This window comes from Camelus ferus, chromosome 19, assembly GCF_009834535.1.
Source record: "Camelus ferus isolate YT-003-E chromosome 19, BCGSAC_Cfer_1.0, whole genome shotgun sequence".
Classification (NCBI taxonomy): domain Eukaryota; kingdom Metazoa; phylum Chordata; class Mammalia; order Artiodactyla; family Camelidae; genus Camelus; species Camelus ferus.
Genome location: NC_045714.1, coordinates 9,509,942 through 9,530,246, shown reverse-complemented (window position 1 = coordinate 9,530,246; position 20,305 = coordinate 9,509,942). Strand labels below are relative to the sequence as shown.

The following is a 20,305-nucleotide window of genomic DNA, read 5'->3' as shown; positions in this document are numbered from 1 at the left end:
AAAGAACTTTGGCATCTTCTAAGATTGATTTTTTTCCCTGGTCCCAAGTTTGGCTAAGTGAACCATTAAGAGAGAAACAAATGGAACCACGTAACAAATTAAGACCCGCCTCAGGCACCAGCACACTTTTTTTTTTTTTAACTCCCATCTGCCGAGCTCAGGTTTCTGAAGTGCAATGCGGCAGAATGTGGGTGTGCGCTTTTCTGCCCTTGTCTTCTCTCCCTGGAGATCCCTGTCCTTCCTATTTGAAGGCATGATGTGACATGAGGACCCAGTGCCCAAGGGCGACCAGAACATTGTGCAGTCCTGGTGGCCGGGAGCCTTGTGCGCAGACCTCATCTGGGGGGCAGGTCCCCTTGATGGATGTATCTTTCTTTCCATCTCATACACCTGTTCTCAGCCGCTCCCCGCACACAGCCTGTGTCTGCGGGCCCCGCCTGGCAGCGAGTATTGATGGCGGGGGCTGGAGGACTACTTTGAGGAAGACTTAGGGAAAAGGAGTCCCTTCGTTTCTGTGGGGTAATAAAGAATCCGGTAAGGGTCCTGTTTCTGGAACACAGGTGCATCCTGAATTTATTCAGCACCTGCCCTTGCAAAGCAGTGCACGTTTTCTCTCAAGTCTGTGCGTGATGTGTCGGGGGATGTGCTGCCTTCTCTATGCCAGGAGGATGCTGGGATCCATCCTGGGGCGGGGGCGGGGGGTCTCTCTCCTCCAGCTCTGACACCTGTGAGATTCGCATTCATGGTAAATCCCTTGCACTTTCCCTCCTCAGTGTCTGGGAGAGAAGTGCTCCCTGCTGTTGACCTGGATAGGTGGCTCCAGTCAGAGCTGTCTTTGAAGGTGTGGGTTAAAGGATGCTATCCCCAAGTTTGTATGATTCCAGTGGCTCCCCATTATGGTTGGGAGAAACCCATCCAGCTCGTCTCTGGGACCTCACCCCTGATCCTTCTCCCCAAGCTCAGTGGGCTCTGGTCCCTTTAACAAGCCGACACGTGCTGGAGTGAGATCCTTGCCTTTGTTCTTCTCTCTGTGTGGATCACTTCCTTCTAACTCTTCCCCTGGCCAGACAAGTGTCATCCCCAGTGTCACCTCCACAGGGAGGCTTCTCTGATTCCCCTGATCTAAGAGCCCAAGGATGCATCCTCTCCCATCAACTCTTTTCATTTTTGTCACAACCATTAATGGAAGCTGAAATTACCTTGTTTATCTGTTGTTTGTCTGTTTTTCCTAGAAGGATGTATGGTGATGGTTAGCAGCCTTGTCTCATGTATTGCTGTATCCTTCGCAGCTTGAAGAGAGTACAGCAGGTGTCCAATGAATGTGTGTGTAATGACTGCATAACAGCAAAACAACATGGCGGCCGATACTTAACTTACTGTGTCCGGTTACTGGTCCAGGTGTTTTTATATTGACTAGTTGAATTCTCACATTGGCTTTATGAGATGGATACAATTAGGACCCCCATTAACAGCCTAGGAAACTGAGGAACGGAGAGAATGACTAATTTGCCAAGTGTGTTGATGACATGACCGAATGGACTCTTCTCTGGCTTTGTGCTTTCTGGGTGGAGCGTAAAAGATCAGCCACAGACATCTTTGAATACTGTGATCTGAAAACTTGGAGCTTTTACTGTGTCGTGATGGTCCCCACTCAAGTGAGAAAGCTCACAGTTCCTTTGTAGGTAATTAACAAAGCTTATTTAAGAAGTAGCATTTTTTTTAAAGAAAGAATTCTCTACGTCTTCAGCACTGGAGAATCAGAGCAGGAGTTACACAGGGACACAGCACTGGGTCATCTGGCAGGTACCTGAGACTCTCAGGGACTGAAACAGTTTTCATTTTCTTTTCATTTTTTTTTTCATCACACCCTTAAACCCTGTACAATTAAGAAAATCCCCTCAATATGTTCAGATTAATAAAGCAAATATTTTACAAGCTGGTTTTCTTTCCTGAGTATTAGAATGAGCAATTCAGAGCAACGTGAACCCTACTGGCTTTATTGAAATATTAAAACATATAAATAATTTATATAGAGAAACTCACAGAAGATATGAAATCTTCAGAACATTACATGTATAAATTATATACACTGTTTGATTCAAGAAGTTTAATATATTAGGAAATATCCCTCTCTCCCTCCCATGCTCAGCCTACTCTGAATAGGATTTGAGGGGAGAGAGGTTAAAATGAATATGGAGAAAGGATATTCGGATTCCAGACTACCGGTTTTCGCAAAGAGCAAAACCAACCATTGTTCCCAAATCAGCCAGACGTGTTCCTTGGGAAAACAGATGCCTGTTCATGAGAGGCCATAGTACAAGTGTTATTGCTGGAATAAAAATATCCAAGCTAGGTTGGGTCTCATTCCCTTCCCCCACTCGACTCCTTTGTAATGGTTGTAATGCCTGCAATTCCTCCTTCAATGCTTTATTCTCCCCTAGACCTGAAGCTCAAGGAGGATGTTGCCTGGCTCACTGCCGTGTCCCAGTAGCCAGAGCTGTGTGATTGGAGGCTCATTACTCAACCTCTCTGTGCCTCAGGAGCCTCATTTGTCAATTGCAGGTAGTAAAAGTAGTTAACTCAAGGGTTATTACGGGGAATACACATGTCAAGGCAAGTAATACAGAATAGTCTAGACGTCCAGAGTAAAACCCAATTTCAGTTGTTATTATTTTCAATAGAATGTTGGTTACTCGGGAGACGGGACTTCATATCTTTTGTCCGCTGATTCCCTAGTACCTATAACAATGCCTTGGACCTAACTGGCACCTTATTAGTAATTCTTGAATAAATTAATTATGAAATTAATATTTTAGACCCTTAATGATTAGATTCTAATGCGGGGCTGCAGTATGGTGAAGGAGCACCACGGCGCACACACGCACACACGCACACACTTTTATTTTTACGGTTCACAGTGTAAACGTCTGTCCAGCTATTGGGAGGATAACCGAACAGCACGAGGTGTCCTCACAGCTTGGGACATCTGGGACGGCGGGTCATTTGCCGTCAGCTCTCAGCTGTCTTTGAACTTCTGCCTCTGGCCAGTTCCCCAGATGTTTCCTGATGCTCTGAATCAAAGCCATAGCTTGCTTTCATTTTGCAGAGGGGCAGTGCAACTTCTCACATGCATTGTAGCAGGGAGGTAAATAGCCTCTCACCTTAAATGCCAATTTATTGTCCCCACTCTGTCACACTTGATTAAAATACAGAGTTTGCCTCCAAGGCTGAAATTAGCTTTTCATTTTGACTGACTGCCATCCAGGTCTGAAAAATAGCAGCTCGTTTGTTTCAATATTTACCACATCTCTTCAGAAGAGGTTTACATTATGGCCAATTAGGACTTAATTGTTACCCATAACTCAAACATTTGCTGGCTGTTAACAGAGTAAAAGCCATCTTTTTTTTTTTTTTTTTTTACTATCCTGACTTCCACAACCCTTGGACCCTTGGAACACAGACTGGAGGATAACCTCTCTCCCTTAAGATGGGACTGGTGGAGAACGTAATGGTCCTTTCCGCTCTTTGCTTCAGGAAGTGGCTGGAGGCAGGCGTTAATTGTCCAGTTCAATGGAAGATGGGTGAGCCCGGGTGTCAGGCATCTGTTGTTTTTACCTCCCTGATCTGCATTTCCCAGTGTCCTGCCAGCAGAAATCTCATTTGGTTTTGGAGACATTCTCTGCTGCTTGGATTACACCCTCCTCCCAGCTGGGCTTCCGGCTTCCTCCACTGGCCCCCCAGCTTCCTCCCAGCTGGGCCTCCACTTCCTCCACGTATCCTCAACACAGCAAAGCAGAGCGATCCTTTTAAAATATGTCCAATCACGTGATTCCTCAGTTGCAAAGCCTGCAACACCTGCTTGTCTCACTCAGGATTAGGGCCAGTGCAGTGACTCGTGGGGCCCTGTGAGCCTCCATGCCCGGCACATCCCGTGACACTTGCTTGATTTGACATATTATATATTTATTTGTTTATTGTCTGTCTCCTTTTTTGAAGATATAAGTTCCAGGGCGACAGGGATGTGTTTGTTTATTTCTGTAGCCTAGTGTCATTATTATTTCTCTCTTACTTTATTGGCCACTGTCTTCAGGTACCTGGTACCTGGTACCCAATTGCCCTGCCGGCCCCGGCTTCCCAGTGCCTCTGAGCAACTTCCCCCTTCTCATGACGCTGCAGGTGGCAGAATAACCCATCCTTTATTATTATCGTTATCCCACATCACTCTCTTCCCCTCGGTGCGTGGTGCAGAGAACTAATTGACTCTGAGGTAAGAGAGGACTTTCACACTAGAAAGTTTTTACTGCATCCAAATGCATGTCTAATTGCAGGAATTTTAGGCAGCACGTTAAAGTTTTGTGTTTGCAGCAGATGCCTGAGAAAGGGACATTGAGGAAAGCTTTCCAGGAGTAGTTTAGATGACGGCACCCAGGAGGTCTGTGGGCCAGGAGATGTCCCACAAATGACAGGAACCAGAGGGACGTTTCTTTTAGCCTGACCCGTGTTTAAAAGGAAAAAGGACCAATATTGAAAAAACGAGAGATTTCATAGAGAAATCCACTTACCAGCTTTTCCTGAAAAACTGGACAATCTTGCAGATTTCTTCCCGGCACCGCTGTCTGGAGCTGGGGCTCGTGTGGCCGTTTTGGTGTCTGCGTTCACCATGGCCCCGCCCCCCAACCCCCTGGGGCCTCTTCGCTCATTTACGTGGTTGGGCCTGTGTTCACGTCAGTGACCACGTCTTCAAGCCTCAACTGAACATGTCCCAGGCTTGGTTTCTGAGTGAGTTGGAATCTCTTATCTCAGTCTTAGGAAATGCACCCCAATCTAGTGCTGGCAGGCGTGGTTACACGTGTCCCTTCGGTGTGTCTGGCGGGTGTGTCCGTGAGCCCAGCAAGCCTGCGTGGTCTTCCTGCTCTGATACTCTTGAAACCACTTGCTCTGCAGCATTTAAAAAAATCACTGATGCCTGTGTCCAACCCCAGACCAACTGAGTAGAAGTTCCTGGGATCGGAGCCCAGTCTTGGCAATTCTTTAACCTCGCCAGGCAATTCTAAACGTGTAGCCAGGGATGAGGTCTGTTATGAAAACACTCTTTGGCTGATTCCCGTCCCAGGGGAAAGTGTAATTCAGTTAGGGTGGCCTGGGGTGGATGTGGCCCAAGGACAAAGCCCAGGATGACTCCGGTGACCAAAAGGGAGCCTCTCCAACCTTCACACCATCTCTCCAGGTGTGGGCGTGGCATCCTCGCCCCCCAGGTGAAGTAGCAGCTCTAATTGGCTGAGGTTTCCCTTGGCTGGCTTCTGTCTTTATTGGAACAATAAAAGGATAAGAAACACGAGGAGTGGAAAACAAAATTGACTAGCGCGGCCAGTTCCTGACCTGAAGACAGTCTCCTTTGTCTAATGGAGTTCTAAGAGAATGTAACTTTTGGGCGTCACTATTTTTGCATTCGATTCTGGACTGGGTTTGAAAGGCTTTATTTAGAGCTCAACCTTGCTGTCCCTCACCAGACTTGACTGATAATTGAACACAGTGATTCTCTTTTTCTCTCTCTGAGTTGAAATTTATAGCATCCTCCAAAAATGACCCCAGACTATCAGATACGTGCCAGAAAACACAGTTAGAGACAAGTCCTTACTGCCTCAGGACTGCAAGGGAGATGGCTAATCTGCAGGGACCTGAGAGGTGGCGGGGGGTCCACAGGTCGCGCCCACCTGGCCTTCTGTCTTAAGCAGGTGCTTTATTGCAGGAAAATTTCAGAGTGCTGTCCTTCTGAGATTGTTGTCATGGCTTTGAAGTGCTTCAGCTTGCTCTGGGGCCGTGGAAGAGAAAACTTTCAAATACCTTTATGTGAACACATTTTTCCAGCAGACCGCAATCCGCAGAAGAAGCCTGCTTACAGACCAAGCCTGGAGTGCGATCAGTGGGACGAGGTGGAGAAAAGTTACCTTAACTCAGTTAGCCGTGAGCTTGTGCCGGGCTGAAAGGGCGACTGTGAACGTGGTGCAGCTGCTTAATTTCAGACTGTTTTATGCTCCAGCATCACTCTTCCCTCCAAAACTCTGCCAAGATTGTTTTACCAAGAGCACTTGCTTGAAAGCCTTTTTTGGGGAGAAAAAGGCAGATAATGTGTTCCATCTGTCAGTGAAGCAGCTACTTAGAGACAGCGCTTTGATGATATTCCTTGAAAGAAAGAGAGATTGGGGTTTTAACCACTATCCGGAATCTCTCACCTCAGGAAAAGAACACCGCACCCCCCTTGTTCCTACTGCACATTTGGACAAAGCTGAATTAAAGTAGGGTTATTCATCAAAAATGGCTCGCTCTTTTCGTTAGAGCAGGCGCTGTGTGATTTGCTAACACGGAGAGGAGTTTCCCAGGCGTGTTTATCCGATTTGGCCTGAGATGTTCTCCTAATGATTTAGGCAACAGCAGTGTCCCTGGACCCACTCCTTCTGTTGGTCTCCTTGAATAAAGCAAATGAGCTTTAGAAGAAGGATTTCAAGTGGAGCCCCGGCCGCCTTCCCCGAATCCACAAGTCATTTTTACTGAAGACTTTGCCGGTCAGTTGGAAAGCCTTTGAATAATTTTCTGAATTTATTTGTGTCCCTGGTTTACTGGTATAAAACCCCATAAAGAGAAAATACAGTTACATTTTAATCCAAATAAATCTCATTCATTCTTTGCTAAAGTAAAGTGTGCGGGTGAGCAGAGGGGCTTCGGAGTTGAATGACATCACCTCGGCCTCAAGAAAATCCTAGTCTAGTGGGAGAGATGAATGTAACGAACTTTTTTTTTCTTGTTGTGGTTTGTTTACTCAGTGCCTTTTCTGGAAATGGTACCTCCCCCCACGAACACAGCTAACGGTCAGTAGACCAGCTCCTCGTTACCACATGCTGCTGCTACCTTTGGTTCATTGCTCAGGCATGAGGACCTTGTTCTGGCTGGGCAAGTGAATCATTTTCCAAGAATTTTGGATTTGGGACAAAAACAAGAAATTGTCTAATAAGTCACGCGTCTGTTACTTCAACACACATTCAGTGGTGAAGGTATCTAGGTGTCAACAGTGCAACAGGAAAGAAATCTCTGCTTTCATGAAACCTGTGATGTGCTGGGGAACCAACTGGCGGGAAAAAATTTTAAAGTCCTGGTTTGTTGCATTTGTTAATTTCCATCATGTAACTATTCTTGCCATGACCAATTTCAAGCTACCAACCGTTTAACAACCGGCTCCCTAAATTCCTGGTTATTTGACAGTTGGCTGTCATGAGCCCATGTGAGCTGGCCCTGGCGCACAGCCGCACGGAGCTCCCGTTGTAAGTGATTAGACAGAAATGACATGGTAAACTAAGAGGTAAACACAATACTTTCAGATTTGGAGTAAATAAGCAATGGATGGGAGTCAGTTGTCGAATGTTCAGGGATTCTGTGAGCCACAATCGCGTATGGCAAGTGCCCAGCAAGTATTAGCTCGGGAAGTCCTCTTGTAGGAGTTGGTGTTTGAGCTGAGTTATAAGGAGGGAGAACGATGCTGTCAGGTGAAATGCTTTCCAGGCAGGGCACAGCAAATCCTGAGGACCAGGAGCAGGAGAGAGTTCAGTTCTGTGTGTGTGGCGGGGTGGGGTAGGGTGGGGGCTGTAAGTGGAATGAATGGGAAGTTTCTGGTTCCTTGCAGACCAGAGAAGTATGGAAATTCACCTTGCAGAGAAAGAGAGGGAGAGGAAGGGAGAGCGGGAGGAAGCAGGTCCCACAGAAAGATAGAAAGACCTAGATAAACAAAGACAGGAAAGTCTTCCCTGCAGCTGAGCCCCTCACTCGAGACGTCTCGGGGAACCGGGCGATTTCCTGCCTTGGGTCTGAAAGTATCCAGCAGCCCTTACAGTAAATTCCGCCCCTGTTAGAATTTTGTGACTTGTGACCAAAACAGTTGTGAAATAACTTTTGTGTGCTGGTACGCACACGCATACGCACACTTCATTCCCACCCCACCCCCCAAGCCTTGAAGAATTCAGTCTCTTGGCAGATGATGCATTTACAGTCTAAGCCCAGAAAATGTACTGCGGTGCTGGAAGGTGTTGCTTACATGCCAGTGTTTGCCACCGTGCTTAGCGCGGCTCACGGCACCCCAAAGCCTCAGAAAACAGTTAATGGAGGAAAGAATAAGGCACTCAGCTATGTTTTGGGGAATGGTTGTCAAGTTTGAGGACGCATCAGAGACAGCCTTGTTAAAAATGCAGGTGGAAGGACTCTGCCTCCTAGGATTCTGTACTTTTAACAATCACCCTGGTGACCTAGGATCCAGGGAACCTAGGCCAGGCTTCAATAAGCTTGGGTGTAGCAGAAGGACTTGCTGGAACAGCATAGACAGCAGACTTGCAAATTATTCTCACGTTATCATTCAGGAGGTGGCAAGAGCTGGCAGAAATATAGCCTGGGGCTCCATGTTACAGCTTAACTCTTAGATTCCGGGACGCCATTTTCCCTTGGGTTCTGAGACTCGTGAAATGAGAGGATTCGATGATCTCAGCTCCTCCTCCTACTTGCTCCGACCTTCTGTGACCTGCTTGGTAACGCGCCTGCCTTCCCCTTGCAGTGATTTCTGCCTTGACAGTACAGCACCATCCCGCAAGCCCCTTGCTTCCTCTAGGTGATGGTTCTCAGGGTACTGATGAGAAAACACCTCCTCAGAAGTGGCTATTCTGTCTTAGAACTTGGACCAGGTTCTCATTCCCTTTCAGTCACTGTTTTCCCATCTGTACAGTGAAGTTGTTGAGCTGTATCTCTGTAATCAAAGGGGAGAACATGAGTCTGAAATCATCTTAGATGAGAAGAGGATGTGATATTAAACAAATTGTATTCAAGAACGTTGGCACTCTTTTAAATTATTTTTCAATCTTTCTGAAAAAAATTAAAGGCTCACTTTGGGGTTACTGTGGCTATAACACTTTAACCGCTGATAATTATCCCTTTTTTGAGAAAAAGATAACTTCCAGTTTTGGGTTTTGTATACCTGTATCTTAAAATACGTCAGAACTGCCTCTGAACAGCACACCTGTAGCCCCGCGTTGTTTCTGTGGGGCTGGCAGCCTGGGCTGGCTTCTCTGGCTCAGGATCTCTCTCAAAGTGTCGATCAAGGTGTCAGCCCGGGCTGGGTTACATCTGAAGTCTCAACGGGGGAAGGTCCCACTTCCACGCTCCCTCAGTGCCTACTGGCAGGACTCAGTTCCTCGTGGGTTGTTGGGCTGAGCTCATGACATTCATTCTGGATGTTGGCTGGAGGTCACCCTCAGTTCCTTGCCCTGGGGGCTTCTCTGTCGTGGCAGCTGGCTTCATTAATGCCAGCAAGAAAGAGAGACTGTTAGCAAAAGGAAAATTGCTATCTTTTGTAACCTAATCACAGAAGTGATTTCCAATCACCTGCGCTGTATCCTATAGTTAAACACAAGTCAAGGGTTCCCTACACTCAAGAGCAGGTGACTCTACAAGAGTGTGAGTCCCAGGATTTGGGGCTCGTTGTGGCCGTCTCAGAAATCTGACCGCCACTCTCAAGCTCGCCTCCTTAATCCTGTTTTTCTTAGAACATCCACTACCACTCCCTGCATGATAAGTGGATGCATAGCTCAAGGTCATATCAAAACTAATCTCATCTGTAATAGATTTGCCATTACAACAACGTTGTAACAGGTTCACAACATCAATTCAATAAGAAAAGATTTTCCGACTATGAAATTAAAGAAAATATAGTTGAACTGAACTCACGGTGGAAGCATTGGACTATTGGTCATGCCTTCTACTATTGCATTCTTTCCACCATCACAGATTTATCAGGGATTTGCTATCAGAGACTTGAATAGTTTCTCTGGGTCTTTTGTCTCCTAAATCCTTTTTTTAAAAAATAAATGTGCATTTCAGAATGTTGCCTTGATCTTCTCTACTTAGTGGCAGGTGAAGTAAGGGGCTAGTCAGGAAGCGGCCATCAATCAAGCGAGTTCCACACCAATTTGCTATAAATTATTAGTACAACATGTCAGCCCTTGGGATCATAGACCTTTTAATGTAGGTGCCTTAATTGTATGCATCTTGCTTGTATTAGATGAAAGGAGTGTAGAATTTTAATGCAAGTGGTTAAACATGATCTTCCAAAGAGAATACTGTCACTCGGGGATAATTAATTAGCCTTTACACAAAGGAAAGTTTAGTTAAACAAGTTAAACAGCACTACAAGATGTAATTTGTGAATTCTGGACTCTGATAATTACACAATTAAAGCGAAGTCTTCCTGTCATAAGAGCATTTTCCTTCAGTTTTGCTCTGCACTTCAAAATTTCTTCTAGGGATTAATTCAGGAATGGGGACATTGCAAGTGTTAAAAATAGAGAAAATGTGAAATAGCCAGAGAGTTGATTTACCATTTCTTTTGTGCCAGAATATGTGTAGTTCATTTTGTCCATGCATGGGAATCATTTAATTTAACAGCACAATAAACATTTAGAAAAACATTAATATTTGATTACAAAGTTGTATTATCACTGTTTTGTCATTTCTTTTCAAAATATATTGGCTTTAACCTCTCATGGAATTACCATTTTGAGAACAAAAGGAGAAGTAAATTCTCAGCATATGTCCCAACCTAGAAAGCAGGTATCAGTCATCCTTAGAGCTTTAGAGCTAAGAAAAAAAACAAAACAAAACAAAACAAACAAAAAAACACCTCTGATTATTTAGGACTTTGGAACAATTAACATACTTTTATAATGAAAGAAAATGTTCGTGCCTCAATTCTGTCAAATATTTATTTCAGTCATTGAACTCAACTCACTGAGACCAGTTGCTTGAGTGAGTTGAAAGAGATTGTAACTGAACTGACAAATAAGGGCTGTCAACTTCCATAGTGTAGCTTGAATGAATAAATTTTGAAAAAAAAAAAAACATTTAAAATAAAATACTCCATGTTAGATTTTTATCTATTACTTATACTATATTTGCTTTTTATAGTTGGTCATAAATTACTTATATAAGAAGATAAGCCACAGTTAATCAGAAATCTTGGGAAAGTAGTTTCTGCTAACTGAAATACTTGCTTAGCTCAAGATGCCACCAGCAAAGACATCTTGGTTTCATATTCTGTTGTGCAAAATATGACCCCAATTCATTTCTTCAGAACTTCTGTACTGAGCATCGACATATCCCAGGCCTTGGTTCAGGTACTTAGGATACACTGGGAAGCAAAACAGGCGAGAGTCCTTGTCCTTGGGGAGCTGCTGCGCCGGAGGGGAGGGCAGACAATGAATGTAACAAACTAGTAAATTAAGTGTTTTTCTCTTGAGGGGGTGATAGGTTACTGGGGCAAAAAGAAAAAATGTGTGCATGGTAAGGGGACTCACCCGTGGCGAGGGTGGGCAAGCACTGACTGCTGTGTTAAATATTGTGACCGGGGTGAGCCTCCCTGAGTTGCTGCCCATAGAACAGAGCACTTGCCAGTGGAGGAGATGGAAATGTGGGGGAAGAGCGCTTCAGCCAAGGGAGAGGCAAGGCCAACAGCTCCAAGTGGAAGTGTGCGGGGATTTGGAGCATTTGTTTGCTGGGCTTATCTGTATTACATTGTATATAACGGCCAGGATGGAACTGTGATGTAATGAGAGCTTTAGGGCAACTTAAATGTTCATAGTTCAGTCCTATTCACTGGAAAGGTCACAGAGTCGGGGGTGAGTTTGTACTGACTCCAGGTACTTAGAACACGTGAGGAATTTTAGAGCATCCAAAAAAAAAAAAAAAAAAAGAATTTGACATCACCTTTGCCCTCAAGGTGACTGGACTAGCTTTTGTGAAAGAAAAATACTGGAGAACGACATTGCTCTAGCAACGAGGTGTGAACCGTGCCGTCAGCACTCGTAGCGGGAAGGTGATTGGAAACACATCTGCTTGTTAAGGAAACGACAGGCCAGCCGAGAAACAAGCACCACTCGGAGGGTTGGAGTACTCAGATGTATTACGCCGGCGGGCTCAGAGGGGCTTCTGCTCCGAAGCTCTGAGCACCTCCAAGACGTGCGTGTGAGGTTTTATAGGGTAAAGTACAAGCTTGGGGTATTCGGCCAATAGGCATGGAACAGCTTTAGCAGCATCATTATCACAAAAGTGGAGGCAGGGAGGCAGCAAACCAACATTCCAAAGCCAGATATGTCTCTTTGAAAATCCAGCTGGCTAGCAAAAATACATGAACAGCAAACCAACACTAATTGACTTAGATTTATGAGTTAGTCCAGCAGAACTCAGATCAGTATTCCAATATTTAGATTTGTGAGTTATCTTGTTAGTCCAGCCTGGCTTTTCTTGTCAGCCCGGCTTTTCTTTCACATTCTTAGACTTGTGCATTATCTTGTTAGCCCAGTTTGGCTTTTCCTTCACATGCTCAGGGAAGCTTTCTGGAAGCGGGAGAAGTTAAGCTGGATATTTAAGTAACAGTGAGAGCATGAATTAACGTGGCAGCTGGTGCTGCTCTCCATCCCACCCTCACTTATCACACTCACCCACTTTAGTATAAATTACTGGGCCAGGCACTGTGGTAGCCCCCAGCGTGTCCCCCGGTGGTCCCTGCTTCCTGGTGTTCACACCCTCTGTGTGAGTGCCTCCCTCAGTATACCAGGTTGGTCTGTGTGACCCAGGGGAAATGATGGTATGTCACATCTATAATTATCCCCCTCAGTGTCTCTCTCTCTGGTTGCTTGTTCAAGCCAACAGCTGTGTGAGTGAACCAGCTTAGAAGCTGATTCCCCAGCCCCAGTCAAGCCTTTGGATGACAGCAGCCTGGCTGACAACTTGGCGGCAGTCTCATGAGAGACTCCAAGCCACAGCCACCTGGCTGTGCTGTTCCCGGATACCTGACCCCCAGAAATCATGTGTCCTAAATGTTTTTTCTTTTAAGCCACCAAGTTTGGGATAGTTTTCTTTTCACAGCAATAAATACTTCATACTAGTCCACATACAGCATTTGATTTATTTGGCTATAAAATAAAACTGATGAGAAAAATTGAAATCTCTCTTCCTAAAACTCTTGAGGCATAAGAAGCATTTGAGGAGTGGTAGTGCTAGTTACGGGCGCTAACCAGAAAGACACTCTTGGCTGCTGGGATCCGTGGCGAAGCTGCTGCGATCGCTGTCCACCTAAGCCGGGAGCCAGTGAACATCTGCGGGCAAGTGTTTTAAAACAGTGCAGATAATTGAGTAGAGCTGGAGATCACTCAGGACTCTCTGGGTCCCCAGATGCTTTTCCAGATTAACAATACCGATAAAACGGTAACAACCCAATAATAACTACCATTTATTTAGAAGTTAGAACGTTGTACAGATAACACACTGTCTTATTTCAGCCTCAGGTAAGTCTACCAAGCAAGGGCTTTTCCTCTTCTTTATGAGTGAGGCAAACAAGACCCAGCTCAGCGCGTCTCCAACTCAGATTCATCTTCAGCATCTCCCTGAAAAGGCAGAGCTTACTGTCTCCATTTTGCAAGTGAAACAAACTGAGTGTCACAGAGAAGACGTACTTTTAAAGGCATTTTAAATAATTTTCTCAAGGGTGCACAGTTATGTAATAAGCTGCTAGGCTGGAATCTGAATCCAAGAATCTGTGTAATTCAGAAACTATGTAACTGCATGTCTCACATACCTTCACTATGTCTCATGGAGCCAAAGCAACTGACCCTCCATAAAATAGTTGTTGAAATAAACATACATCACAGAAAAAAGGATGGGGTAAAAATAATACCAACATGATCATGGTGATACTTGCCTGACGCCCAGCCCTGTTTCTATGCAGGTATGTGGTCTTGGAGCCTCAAAGACCTACTTTGATAAGAATATTCTGGCGATTGCATTCCCTGCTCCCATTTCTATGTATTTTGGTATTGGGGATGGGGGAATGAAGACTTTTTCTCAAAATGACAGAAAACGGATCAGGATCATTTGCATGGGGAAGGCCAGCTGGGGAGAAGGGAACATACGCTTGCATTCAGGAAAAGTTTCACAGGATGTAAAAAGAAACCATCTGCTTTTTCTTTTTGTTCTTGTTTAAGAACAGCTTGTGTTTGCAACTCACAATTTAAAACATGGTAATAACCTACAGGACTTTGTGAAGCATGAATCGTACTCCTTTTTTTTTTTTTTCCCCTTCCTCCTCATTTTTTTTTCCTACTTATTTTTTCACTCTGTGTTTGCAGAAAGCAGAATGCAAAGAAGATATTTGCATGCTGCAACTTGGATAATAAAATCCTTCTGATCACGGCTGAGTTTGCTTTTTTCTCTGTGTTTTCTGGGCACTCCAGGATCCTGCAATGAAATCCAGACAATATGAATCAAAAGTCATGCTTGACTTTGCTGCAAGAAACACCCTGGGCTAAGACCGTGGCTCCGTGCACCTCCTGTTCATCCTGCGCAGAGAAATACTCCTGCCACCCTGCTTTATCTGCAGCAGCACCTGGTAAGGACTTGGAAATAGGTTTTGAAAAAAAACAGCGGTTTTATATGTTTACTCTTCTCATTAGCATTCATCTCAACGGCTTTGATGTGTGCCTTCTCTCCCTCCTGAAGTTTTCTTAATGACTCAGACTTGGCCCCAGCTTAAGTGCATGAGCTTACCATTGGTGGGAAGAAAGATGGAGGGGCTAGTGGAGTTCCCAGTGGAAAGGGTCTTAAAGGACTTTGGAGTCCGCAATCAGACAACATTGCGAAGTGGTTAAGATCAGAAAAACGACTCTCTGAGTGAGAACCTTGGATCCTCCAACCTTCCAGCTCTGTGACCTCAAGCAAGCTACTTAACCTCTCTGGTCTTAGTTCTCTTATCTGCAATATGGGAATAATAATATTACCCACCAATATCTAATTAATATATTATTAATATAATAATAATAATAATAATAATAATAATAATAATAATAATAATAATAATAATAATAATAATAATATTATGGTTGTTACAAAGGTTCAGGGAGTGAGTTGGAAAGTGCTCAGGATGGTATCGTGAACACAGGGAGCAGTGGTGGAAGAATCAGGACCTGTGACCGGAAGTCCCCCAAACTGAGTAATCCCCTGTCATGTTTCCCTGTCGGATGTAACACTCCCGCATGTGGACACACAGGGATGTGGCATATATAACTTTAAAAATACGTGCATTCATATTTACATAATTGCACATCAAATGTATTAAACAGCTCTCAAATAAGGACTGTAAAGTCTACCCTGGGGCTTCTTGGCCTCTGCCCCACTGCAATTCTGAGCCAGCTCACCCTCTGTTGTGGGGCTGTCCTGAGCACTGTAGCGTGTTGAGCAGCACCCCTGGCCTCCACCCACGGATGCCGATCGCCCCTCCCTCCCCTGTTATGATGACCAGAATGTCTCCAGAGATTGTCAAAGGTACCCGGGAGTCAGAATCGCCTCCGTTAACCGCCAATCTAATTGTTCTTGCCCAACCTTAAAATCTCCAGTAAACACGGTCCTAAATTCTGATGAGGAAAAAGCAAGGAATTTACAAGGCGTCGTTGGGGGGGCATCTCAGTGGGAAAATGTCCTCTGGTCCTGTTTGTACTAAGGCTTCAAGGAACAAATTCAAATTTCACTCTTTGTATGTATGCCCAGCAAGTGCAGATGTGCTAAATTTATTTCAGAGGAATCACTGCAGACTCATTAAGCACTCAATTTCCTGTCTCTTTGTATGAACCTCCTTTAAATTAAGATGTTATCTTAACGCGTGGTGGATGGGGTACTCAGGCATGTACACCAGACTAGTGAGTTTTTCCTTTAGAACTGGAAGGTTCAGGATGGGGGGGAATGTAAGGGTTAAAACTATTTTTGGAGTGATTTTTGAATTTTTTAATGTTTTGATATTGCATTTTTGGAAGGGGCAGCAAAGCCCTTATCAGTTGATGGATATTAGTTGCAGCATTCGTTAGCCTTTCCCAGAGGTTTTAAAAAATTAATTACCAAGCTCCCATTCATCAAATAGTTTAAATTATTCCTGTTTATTCGCAGCTTTCCAAGTAGCTAATTGACTCTTGTCGAATTCGAGTGATCGATGCAAAATTTTATTTTCTTTTGTTTTAAAATATATAAATGAATGATTTTATGCAGTGTGAACAATGAACGCAGCTGCAGTTGGGATGATATGATGTTTTCATACTTGGGTTCTCATCTGCAAAGGCATAGTGATGAGAGATGAAATCACAAATAAGAAAGGCCCAGAAAGACAGGGCTACACGTGGGAGCAGAATACACATCTTCTCAAGCTGGGCTCCTGGTCCGGAAGCAGGCAGCCGGGCTGGGCTGGTAGGACATTGTCTGCATATAACTGAGTCAAAGATGCTGCAGGGGAGGTGGGAAGCCAGAGAGCTATCTGTTGCATGGAGGCAATGCCAGGTGGAGACTACTCTGGAAGGGATCTAGAAAAGACATTCCACAGGTTGATGCCAGGGGCTGTGGCTTCCACAAGGTTGAAGACCTGGGGAGGTATGAGGCCACGGTCTCAGCCTTGAAATCAAGAATTGAACAAAATCATCCCTAACTCCGTGGTTGGATATGGAATCTCCTCTCTGTCTCCACAGACATGGAGTCTCAAATCATTAAAAGACCATTGTTGGGCAGGTGAGGGTGTAGCTCAGTGGTAGAGCACACGCTTAGCATGTATGAGGTCCTGGGTTCAAGCCCCAGTACCTCCATTAAAATAAAAAGCAAATAAAACAAATTACCCTCCCCCCAACACTGTGATATCACAGGAAAAAAGTGAAAAATATAAAAATAAAATAATCCATCCCACTTAGAGGTTTTGTCTGCATGTCCAGTAAGTGCAGATGTGCTAAGTCAGAACAGTTTTGTGAATCACGCACATGAAGTTACCTAGTGCCAAGAAAACTGTGAAATAAACAATTAGAGCAATTAAACTCATCTGGAAAAACCTAGTTTAAGGCAACAAGAAGTCCTTGAGTGTGTAACATAGTGCGTTCATAGTGCCTTGCTGTCACAGCACCTATGTTCTCATGGCACGTTTAAGAAACTCAAAATACAGAAATTGCATCCACAAGGAAATACAAATCCATAAAAAACTGTAAAACAAAAGCAAGCAGCAATGGAATGAGAAACATGGCGATCAAACAGAAATCTTAGCCATGATTCAAAGAGGCATTCATTACATGGCTGAATTCTAGAATAGACATTGTCAAAAAGAATTTGTGTGGCCAAAATAAAATTGAGATTTCAAAACACAGAACAAAAGTATGAAAGACCAGTAAGATGTCACAGAGACTGAGAAGTTCCAATATATGTATGTTAAAGAGTAATTTTTTAAAAAAGAGGAAACCATGATTTTCAAACAGATATAAGATGAACACAAGTGAAAGATTTGATTTAACTCATTATTAATGAGGGAATCTATAAGACGTTACAACTGGTTTGGAGAAGAAGCCAAGGAAGGGCAAATTTGCCCTGAGTTAAAGGAATGCTGACATGAATTTCCAAATAGGATGATGCCCCGCAGGCTTTGTCCATGCAGAGCTGAGGTTCGTGCATGAGTGAACTGAGACTCTGTGGGTCACAGTTTTCGTATCTATGGATGTTCTGTTCTGGGGGGTGGCAAATTATTATGCTCAGAGACCGAGACTGTCTTGCCAATAGCTTTTTTAACATAAATTCACTGCTATTTAACATAAGCTAATAGCATATAGAATAATGTCTCTTCGTGAGCCAACGAAGAATAACATTCTCCAAACAAAGGATAAATTGATTACCCTGTTGTTCCAGGCAAGAGAGGATGAAAGAAATAAAGTCCAAATTTAGTTTGAAGTATTCCTTTGTAGGAGTTGGTACCAGGGAGAGAGGGCTTGACCAAAAGAGCTGACTTGTGCAAAAAGGAAGGTCCCCTGTTGCTAGATGTTGGTTGCTAGGGAACCAAGGCGCCATGCTGGCCGCAGGCTAGGCTGCTCCGAGGGTTATCACTCCAGGGATGTTGAGCTTTGTGCCACAGCCTTTGAGGATTCCTCCCCGAGGCAGGAGCAGGTGTCCCTTCTCTCCTTGAGACTGATGCACATTTAACAACACTGCCTGCCAAGAGTAGCCTGGCCAGGACAGAAACAAGTGTCTCAAGGTCTCTGAAGACCTACATCAGCAAAGGGTAGCTTCTGCCCAGAACAAAACTCTCGGATACTCCCCACAGGCTCCCGGCGTTTGTTTTCTAAATGTCCCCCCGCCACAGCTGCCTCCTCGCCGATTCTTATCAGTAAGCCGCCAGCAGCTGAGCTACTAAGTGCTCATCAGCCCCAACAGATGAGGTGACATTCTGACACAAATCGCCTTATTCTTTTTTTTTCTTTCAATTTTTTAAATTGAAGTACAGTTAATTACAATGTGTCAATTTCTGGTGCACAGCACAACGTCCCAGTCATGCATATACATACATGTACTTGTTTTCGTATTTTTTTGTTAAAGGTTATTACAAGATATTGAACATAGTTCCCTGTTTTATACAGAAGAAACCTTTTTAAAATCTATTTTTATATATAGTGGCTAACATTTTTAAATCTCAAACTCCCAAATTTATCCCTTCCTACCGCCTTTCCCTGATAACCATAAGATTATGTCTGCAAGTCTGTTTCTGTTTTGTATATGAGTTAGTTCATAGTTTCCTTTTTTTTTTTTTTTTAGATTCCACATATGAATGATATCATATGTTTTTTTTTTCTCTTTTTAGCTTCATTTAGAATGACGATCTCTAGGTCTGTCCATGTTGCTGCAAATGGAATTATTTTATTCTTTTTTTATGGCTGAGTACATTCTTATATCAAATCAACTGTACTTCAGAAAACAACTTTTTTGGTTTGATTTTTGTTGTCTTTGTCATGAACAAGTAGATTAAAACTTCACTTCAGTCATAAACAAATGGATTTGAAAATGTATCAAACCAGTACACAAGGGACAAGGATTCTTTCCCATTGCTGTTAGTTACTTGCCATTCGTAGAGTTTGGAAGCAGCTCAAAGGCAAGGAAAGACCAGAATCAGATAACACAGAAGGGTACACTCAAAGCCAGGGGTTGGCAAACTGTGGTCTTGGGCCAAATCCAGCCTCCAGTTTCACTGGAACATGGCCAGGAACCTGTTTGCCTGTTGTCTCTGGCGGATTGTACACTGGGTGGCAGAATCAAGTGGCTGCAACAGAGACCATGTGACCTGCAAAGCCTGAAACACAGTTACTATCTGGATCTTCACAGGAAAAGTTAGCCCCTCCTATTCTCAACAGGGCACAGAGTTCCACTGAAGAACAACATTTCTCAACATGAATAATAGAATTCTAAAAGAAAATAATGGAGAAAATGGTAAAGAAACAATATATTTTTAAAAAATTGACATTTATTTTCCTAGATTTGAAGCAAGACATTAATCCTTAAACCAATATTTCACTCTGAGAACAGAGAGATACATAAAATTAGATTCACCTGGTCACATTGTAGAAAAAGCTGCAAACATTAACAGAAGCAGGAAAAAAAAAAACTAAGAGAAGAAAGTGTGGACAAGGGGAAAAAATGTTCAATGAGAGAATAAATTCCGAATCAGAAATTTAATGGAAAAGTATTTTGCATGTGTTATCTGATCTGATCATTGTAATTAGTCTAGGAGCAGGGACTGAAATTGCCACCAGTCTTGAGCAATAAAGAAATTGAGATCAAAGACACACACTGGCAGAGCTAAGGTTGGAACTTCGGTCTTCTGGCTCAAGAAACATGAGATTTGGCCATTCTGCTCTGCTACCTTGTTCTTATAAAGACATAGATTTTTTCATTTTAAGGGTGAGTAACACATGATCCTCAGTCAGGAAACACAGGCTGAGAAGTCAACTAGCTAATGGTGTTAGTATAGAGACTTCTGCAGCCAAGAAACAGCATATGCAAGGACTTCTGGCTGGAGGTGATACAGGAAAGACAAATGTGGGGTGAGAGCAGGGCAGTGTACCAGGTCTCGGTTAAGCCCCTGGGACGTGTCCCGCCAAGTATGGGTCCTTGGCTTTGCGCAGGAAAGAATTCAAAATTGAGCCACAGTTGAGTAAAGGTAGATTTATTTAGAGAGATGCATAGGCTGTTTCAGAAGGGAAGAGAAAGTCCACAAGCTGTGGGGGATGGGTGCTCAGGTTAAAGTAAAAGTAGGTACACACTCCATAGACAGAGTGCAGGCTGCCTCCAAAGACAAGGGAGCAAGTGAGGCGCCACGAGGCACCACGTTGCCAGTTTTTATCGGCTTGGTAGCTTCATAGGCTAACAAGTGGGAGGACCATTC

At 43.9% G+C, this 20,305-nt stretch overlaps 1 long non-coding RNA gene across 1 annotated transcript; it reads right to left on the bottom strand.

Moving 5' to 3' along the window:
- Positions 1-3,289: 3,289 nt before the first annotated feature.
- On the bottom strand, positions 3,290-4,553 carry LOC116657851. Its single transcript, XR_004313000.1, has 2 exons — positions 3,774-4,553; positions 3,290-3,741 (listed from the first exon to the last, which is right to left on the bottom strand). It is a non-coding gene; the product is annotated as an uncharacterized LOC116657851 (long non-coding RNA).
- Between the last annotated feature and the right edge of the window lie 15,752 nt (positions 4,554-20,305).